This window comes from Piliocolobus tephrosceles, chromosome 18 (genome assembly GCF_002776525.5).
Source record: "Piliocolobus tephrosceles isolate RC106 chromosome 18, ASM277652v3, whole genome shotgun sequence".
NCBI classification, from domain to species: Eukaryota; Metazoa; Chordata; class Mammalia; order Primates; family Cercopithecidae; genus Piliocolobus; species Piliocolobus tephrosceles.
The window spans coordinates 67,187,138-67,194,480 of NC_045451.1; the positions used below are offsets into that span (position 1 = coordinate 67,187,138).

Consider the following 7,343-nt stretch of genomic DNA (forward strand, 5'->3'; position numbering starts at 1 on the left):
CTACTTATTTAATATGCTGTTCAAATTCCTGCTTCCCAAAGAAGACTACAGCATTACTATAGATGTGAACATCCTTCACGACAGCAGTGAATGCAGCCCAACACTGTAACTACCATCTGTGTCCTTCACGACCACACATCGTATCAAGGACAGTTGTTCAGCTTTAGGAGATGCTTACATCTTGGTACATCATAACAATAAATGGAACTTTAAAAATAATCATCTATATAGATAACAATAAAAATTATATGGCAAACTACTAGAAATACTCTCATGAAAATCCAGAATAAAATAAAGGAGCCCAATACTATGATGGTTATTTAATATTTTAGGTAGTTTTTGACAATTTCAAGAAAGCATGAAACACACATTAGGTGCATATGTAAACAATAAAATTATTGTTTCTTGTAGACAGCATAATTTTAATCCTAGGAATAGTAAAACAATCAGCTGAAAAATTATGAGAATTCTAAAAATTCAAGGAAATAATTACATACGAGGTAAATATACTAAAATGAATAGTGTTCATATTATCGGCAATAGCCAATTTTTTAAAAATTATAATTAAAACAAGTTTTTATTCTTAATAATAAACAGTAGACAGATATAATAATAGACAGTATTCCTGGATACACACTCTTAAAAATCGTTGTGGCTTAGCTGAGCACAGCGGCATGTACCTAGGGTCCCAGCTGCTAGGCAGGCTGAGGCAGGAGGATCACTCGAGCCTAGGAGTTCAAGGCTGTAGTGAGCTGTGTTTGCGCTGCTGCACTACAGCCTAGACAACAGAGCAAGACTTTGTCTCAAAAAAAAAAAAAAAAAAAAAAAAAAAAGAAAATCCTTGTGGCCTAAGTGAAAAACTGGGAAAACACGGAGTAGTAGAAAGACTAGAAGAACGAAGCAATGTAAGTGAACGCCATACCTACGGGTCACTGAGGCAGCCTGGCTGCAGGGGCAGGTTACCTCCCAGCCCACTCCATCACTACTGGACGGGGCCCATGTGTTGCTGGAGTCCCGGAGACTTGCCAGGCAAGCTCCCCAGCAGGGCCTTGGCCATCTCAGATTCCCCTGCTTGGATCTTTCCGCAGGTCTTGTCACAGCAAATGCCCACCCGCTTCCTGCCTCTGCCCAAAAGTCACTTCTCAGTTTCTATTGTACCCTGGCACCAGTCTATTAAAATTACAAAGCACATCACTGACCCATCTCCCTCAGCCTGCTTTATTTTCTCCCTTGCACTTATCAGCTCAAACACAGTGCATAATTGACTCATTTGTTCACGGTCTTTCTCTACCAATGCAAGCGCCATGAGGGCAGGGATTTTTTAGTCTTGTTCACTACCATATTGAAAGAATGAGTGCAACAAAACATTCACAATTTCAAAAGAAAACCACCAAAAATAAAACATGAACTGGGCTATGGGAATGATATTATGGGTAATTGTTTTTCTAATATTTTCCAGACCTTTTATAGCTTGAATTGTTGCCTTTATTAAAATAAGTTTATATTTTAGGAGAGTTACTGGTCTCATGCCTACCTGGCTCATTCCTCAAACTGTTTTCTAGGGAAAAAAGCACAGAGCAAGGAACAGACAGGCTCATCATGCAAGCTGATGACAAAAAAACCCCACACACGATCTATTTTCATTAGGCCTCCTTTGGTTTCATTGTTTTAAATCAAGTTAAATGTTCTTAACTGTAACTGTCACCTGTTTCTTGTGACCACACTTTTATCTTTACTTTTTAATTACCATTTTTAAAAATAGATCATAAAATCCTCTCTGATTCCAAATTGAATACCTCCAGCTATTCCCAAACTTACATGAGTAAGATTAATTACCATTTAATCTAAATGGTCCTAAAAGTATGCTTCTTTAGTTAATAATGCTCAGTGAATTTTCTGTTTTAGTTTTATCACAGCTGCTGAATCTATTCTTTTTAAAAAACTCACTCTTACCCTTCCCACACATTTTTTGGACTACTATATAGGTGGTGTGTGTATACATATATATATATATCTCTAGAGAGAGAGAGGTGTGTGTTTTTTTTTTTTTTTAAGAGGGTCTTGCTACATTGCTCAGGCTGGTCTAGAACTCCTGGCCTCAAGCAATTCTCCTACCGTGGCTCCCCATAGCTCTGGGATTATAGGCATGAGCCACTGTGCCCAGCCTGGCCTATTATATTTTAAATTGAGTTATTAAAAATTAGAATTAGACCAGGCGTGATGGCTTATACCTGTAATCATAGCACTTTGGGAGGCCAAGGCAGGAGGACTGCTTGAGCCCAGGAGTTTGAGACCAACCTGGGAAAGATGGGGAGACACTGTCTCTACAAAGAAAAAAAAAATTCACTGGGTGTGCTGGCAATGACCTGTAGTCCTAACTACAGGAGGCTGGGGTGGGAGGATCCCTTAAGCCCAGGAATTTAAGGCTTCAGTGAGCTATGATTGCACCACTGCACTCCAGCCTGGGTGACAGAGGGAGACCCTGCCTCTAACAAAAAATAAATGAATTAAAATTATTTATTAGGTGGTTGCTTTAAGAAACTTTTGTGCTTAGTTCAGACAATATAGTTGAAGATGGTTCCTAGTAACTCCTGAAGAAAAAGACCCTCAGTCTTTATGCAACTGAGGGTAGACTTGGAGCCTGGTCACCAAGCTCCTTGGAGGAATTCTTGGTAAGTATGGTACACTCCGGAGGCCTTTAGTTAAATGAGGACTCTTCCCTAGCCTTATGGTTAGTTCCACAATAAAAGCTTCAGGGCCTATTTCCAGCCAGCCTCCTTTTTCATTCCAGAGAAGGAAAATATCGGCCACACCATGGTTCCCAAGAAAGACCCTAGAAAGCCTAATTAAACTTGAATTATAACTTAGTGATTACGGACTTGGAATTAAAGTTTATATGATAGCTATGTCTAATTTTATTAAAAGGTCCATGGCTTGTCATTTCTACATTTTCAGGAACTGTTCAAGATTTACTGCTAAGCAAAGCCCAAGCACTTTTGGAATGAGGTGATCTCATAGCCCTCATGAAAGAGCTTTGTAACCTTTCCAAAGCCCCACATGTTGCCACTCAACCAAAAATTAAACTGGCAGCTGCCCACCTGCTCTCAGCACACTCCAAGTGGCAGGAAACCCCTGAAGCCGTCGGTTCCTGGACAACCGTTTGTACATTTCCATTCAGTGACCCAAACAATCTCCATCAAGGCCGCTTTGTGGGGTCTCCATTCCTTTCTCTGTTCTCTTGGCCCCCAAGAACTCATGATGTAACTCTCCGGCAAAGCAGGCTTGCCAAAAGATGTTTGCTTCACTGCATCCTCACGAGCAAAACTATCATGCATTTATCCTGAAGCAATATCTAAATGCCCAAGATCAAAATGTCAGTGAAGATGTTAGGATATTCTGCATGATTAGACCATGCCTTTATATCAGAGATCTACCACTCATTTCTGTGTCTAGACTGTACCTGTTGGCTGTATGTGAAGGCCATATCCGGGTGCACGAAATCCCCAGAGCTGGGCTCAAACAGTCACTTAACATGGAAATGTTCGATCATGGAGACACTACTCTCAAGGGATATTTGCTAATAAACCAGAAAACAGAATCTGTAGCTGAGACTGCCAATGTTTCCCTTTGTCCATTCTCTCCTTCTTCCTGTACCCCCAATTTAAGATGAGCCCATGGCTACCCAGTCAAAAACTCCATTTCCTAGTTCCCTTGTCGCTCGACGTGGCCTCGCAACTAAATTCCAGCCAACAAATGTGTGTCCATGCGATGTGTGCAACTTCTGAGTTGTGTGTCTAAAGGGAAGGGAGAGGTGTTCCCCCTCCCCACAGACAAGAAAGTGGACAGAAGCATGAGCTAGCAGAACACAAGATGGAAGCCACGTGTTGAGAACAGAGTAACAGCAAGAAATCTAGGTCCTCAATGCCACAGAGGCACAGTATCTCTGGGCTGTTCACACTGACACTGTTATATGAGGTAGAAATACAGCCCTATCTTGTTGAAGCCACTGTTGTTTTGGCTTTTGATATAGCAGACTTGTATTCCAACTAAAACAAACCAAAGGTCAAGATCTGGAAAGGCAGAAAATTAGCCTATCAAGCTGTTTTGGTTATGTAGACAAGATAATAGAAAATAAACTAAGGTCAAAAATAGGAATTAAATACTGTAGGATGACTGTAGTTAACAAAAATGTATTACATAGTTTCAAATAGCTAGAAGGAGGATAACTGAACGCATCCTAAGGAAGATAAATGTTTGAGACTATGGATATGCTAATTACTTTGACCACTATACATTTGTATATTGTAACATCACTATGTCTCCCATTAGTATGTGCAATTATTCTAATATAATGGGAATTCCAAAAAATAAAAAAAGTGGAGGATGATCAAGTTAAAATGAAATGTTTCAGAGCCCACTTTGTGAAGCCGGAAGATCTGTCAGCATGCTCCGCATATGCCCATCCAGGGACAACCACTTAATGGGACTGAGACAAGCTCAGTGCCATGACTGGCATACCTTAGCTCTTAATTCATCGGGTAGGGCTTTGGGCTTGTAACTTTGTAATACATTTAGATTCTTTTCTCTGTCATATGAAAAGAATAATTGAATGAAGTGGAGTTATTCGGCCTACATCTAAATGAAACCTGCAGAATTTTAACATGAATATTTCATATTGAATGTGAATGATCACAAATCACCAGACTATTGACTCCCAGTTGTATTTGTCCTAAAACCATATCCTCTTTGAATACTGTACTAACATTCAATTTTTGCATTTATTTTTGGTTTCTGCAATCAGATTAGAAAAACTAACCAATGGCTAGGAAACTCTAGACTTTAGTCGCAATAGAAAGCAAGAGTTATTTTCAGTTGTCTTTAACATGGGGTTGATAATGATTTGTCAATTATCTTTCTAATTAGTTTTGTGATTAAATCTTGTATAGGATCTTCAGTGTATAATCAGAACTAATCTCCATACTCTTGTTGAATCCCAGGGAATTTTCTTATGAGCCATGTAAAGACTAAAAAGAAAATTTCTTTTGATTCCAAGCAAAATTTTAATGACACAACTAATTAGAGGAGAGATATTCAGATTCTTACTAGAATTTGGTCACTATACTCATCTTTGTTAAAATTAGGAACATAAGATATTTTTGCTTCCATATAATAAAAAAGACTGAATTCCAGAAATATACTAAATTACTGAATGTATTCCAGAGCTGGCATGGTGACTCACACCTGTAATCCCACCATTTTGGGAGGTCAGGGTGGGAGGGTAACTTCAACCCAGGAGTTCCAGCCTGGGCAACATAGTGAGACCCTGCTTCTATTTTTTAAAAAATAAAGAAGAAAATGGGGGAAAATGTATGTATTCCAATTTTAGGTTTCCTCTGTGTGAAGATGTGTCCCTCTCCAAATAAAGAAAACAAAAAATACAACTTTCAGTGCTACCTCTATTGCTATGTAGGTAATATATACTTTTATTAATTTTCACTGTAATTTTTTTGAGACAGGATTTCACTCTGTTGCCCAGGCAGGAGTGCAGGGGTGCAGTCATGGTTCACTGAAGCCTCAACCTCCTGGACTCAAGCCATCCTTCCATCTCAGCCTCCTGGGTAGCTGAGACCACAGGCACATGCCACCATGTCCAGCTAATTTTTGTATTTCTTGTAGAGATTTTGTATTTTTTCACCATATTGACCAGACTGGTCTTCAGCTCCTGGGCTCAAGTGATCCACCCACCTCAGGCTCCCAAAGTGCTGGGATTACAGGCATGAGTCATTGCACCCACCCAGTTGATAACATATACAATGGAGAGAAAAAAATGAATTCATAGAGATAGTAATTGTGGTTTTCAGTGGGCATCATCGCAGTAAGTAGTTTGGAATCATTAGTTGCTGATTAAATTCCAATACCTCTCAATGGCTAAGAAGGCAGTAACTAAGCGCCTTTTGGCTCCGGAGGAGAGATTGTGCTCAGAATCATCCCTAGAAAATGATGAAGAGTGCTCTGCCCCAGCACAAGCTCTTCTGCGAGTCTGCAGGTAAAAGCCCCCGTGTAAAGGCATAAACCCGGTAAATTCTCATGAAACTCTAAACAGAGAATTTGCTAACTTAATTTTTACAGTCAAGAGGCATGTTTTAGAGAGATATAGGAAATAGACACATGAAAGAACATCTGAGACATTGAAGGCAGGGGGAATCTTCAAGATGGCACTGAACCTGGAGGGTGACACCCTGGTAACCTCAGAGAGGACGAGAACTGTATCCCATCCTCGCCCCACAGACACACACACAACTTCCCAATCTGGCTGAGGAAACATTCTGTGGAAATAATTCAGTGACAGCAGCGTTTTGCAAAAGGCATCTGCAGAGGGCATTCACATTCAGATAAAACCCCGTCTCTAGAGCTGCACATATAACGTGATGTGTAAAATGCTACAAGAATGGAAAGATGATAGTAATGGAAATTCCATGATAAACTCTATATAGCTGGGACTAAAGGCATCTGAACTTTGAAGACTTAAATTTAAATGACTCAAATCAGACACAGAACACAGTTTGTACTAAGAGATGGTAACCAGTGTTGGCTTTGGCCACATACATATACTAAAATTGGAACCACTCAGAGAAGATTAGCATGGTCCCTATGCAAGGATGACACGCACGTTTGTGAGTGTTCCTGTTTCTACGTGTGACTAGTGTCTCCATCAGTGTGCAAATGATGTGGACTTCATTAAGTTGGACTAAGTAATCTTCCTTGAATGGATTACCAAGGCACCCAATGAAATCAACCATGCTAACTGTTTGCACTCCAAATAAAAATTTTAAAAAAGAAAGATAGTAACTGTCCAGTTGTGGACTAGCATGAGGTAGATGTCAACCAGTGTGAGGTCAAGAAGTAGAACTATAAGCTGTGGAACCAGGAAGGGGAAACAAAGGTCCTTTTCAGCTGTTTCCCCACCCACATTGGACTGAGAGTTTAGCAGTACTCAAGGCAGCAGGAACAAGTAACATCAGAACAACAGTGCTATACTCACACATTTTATGTACTTAATGGTATTTATCTCTTTGGGTTTCTTACACAGTTCAGGTTAAGTTTGGTTAATCTTTTTGCTTGCCCAAGGTTGTCTCACTTTGTAACCCCTTTCAGATATTGTGAACGGTAAATATTGGAACAGGCACTCCCCTCTTACTTCCTCAAGGATGTCTTCCCAGCAATTCTTTCCTCCTGCTCCTTTGTCATCAGCTTTCTTATACATAATTCTCATAAGCAAAGAGTCATTTTAAATATTTTTTCTCCTATCTGAAAATAAAATAAAACCTACTATTTACTCCACT

General features: G+C 39.7%; 1 non-coding gene across 1 annotated transcript; it reads left to right on the forward strand.

Moving 5' to 3' along the window:
- Nucleotides 1-6,587: 6,587 nt before the first annotated feature.
- On the forward strand, nucleotides 6,588-6,694 carry LOC111553624. The gene has a single exon (XR_002735010.1). It is a non-coding gene; the product is annotated as a U6 spliceosomal RNA (small nuclear RNA).
- The last annotated feature ends 649 nt before the right edge of the window (nucleotides 6,695-7,343 follow it).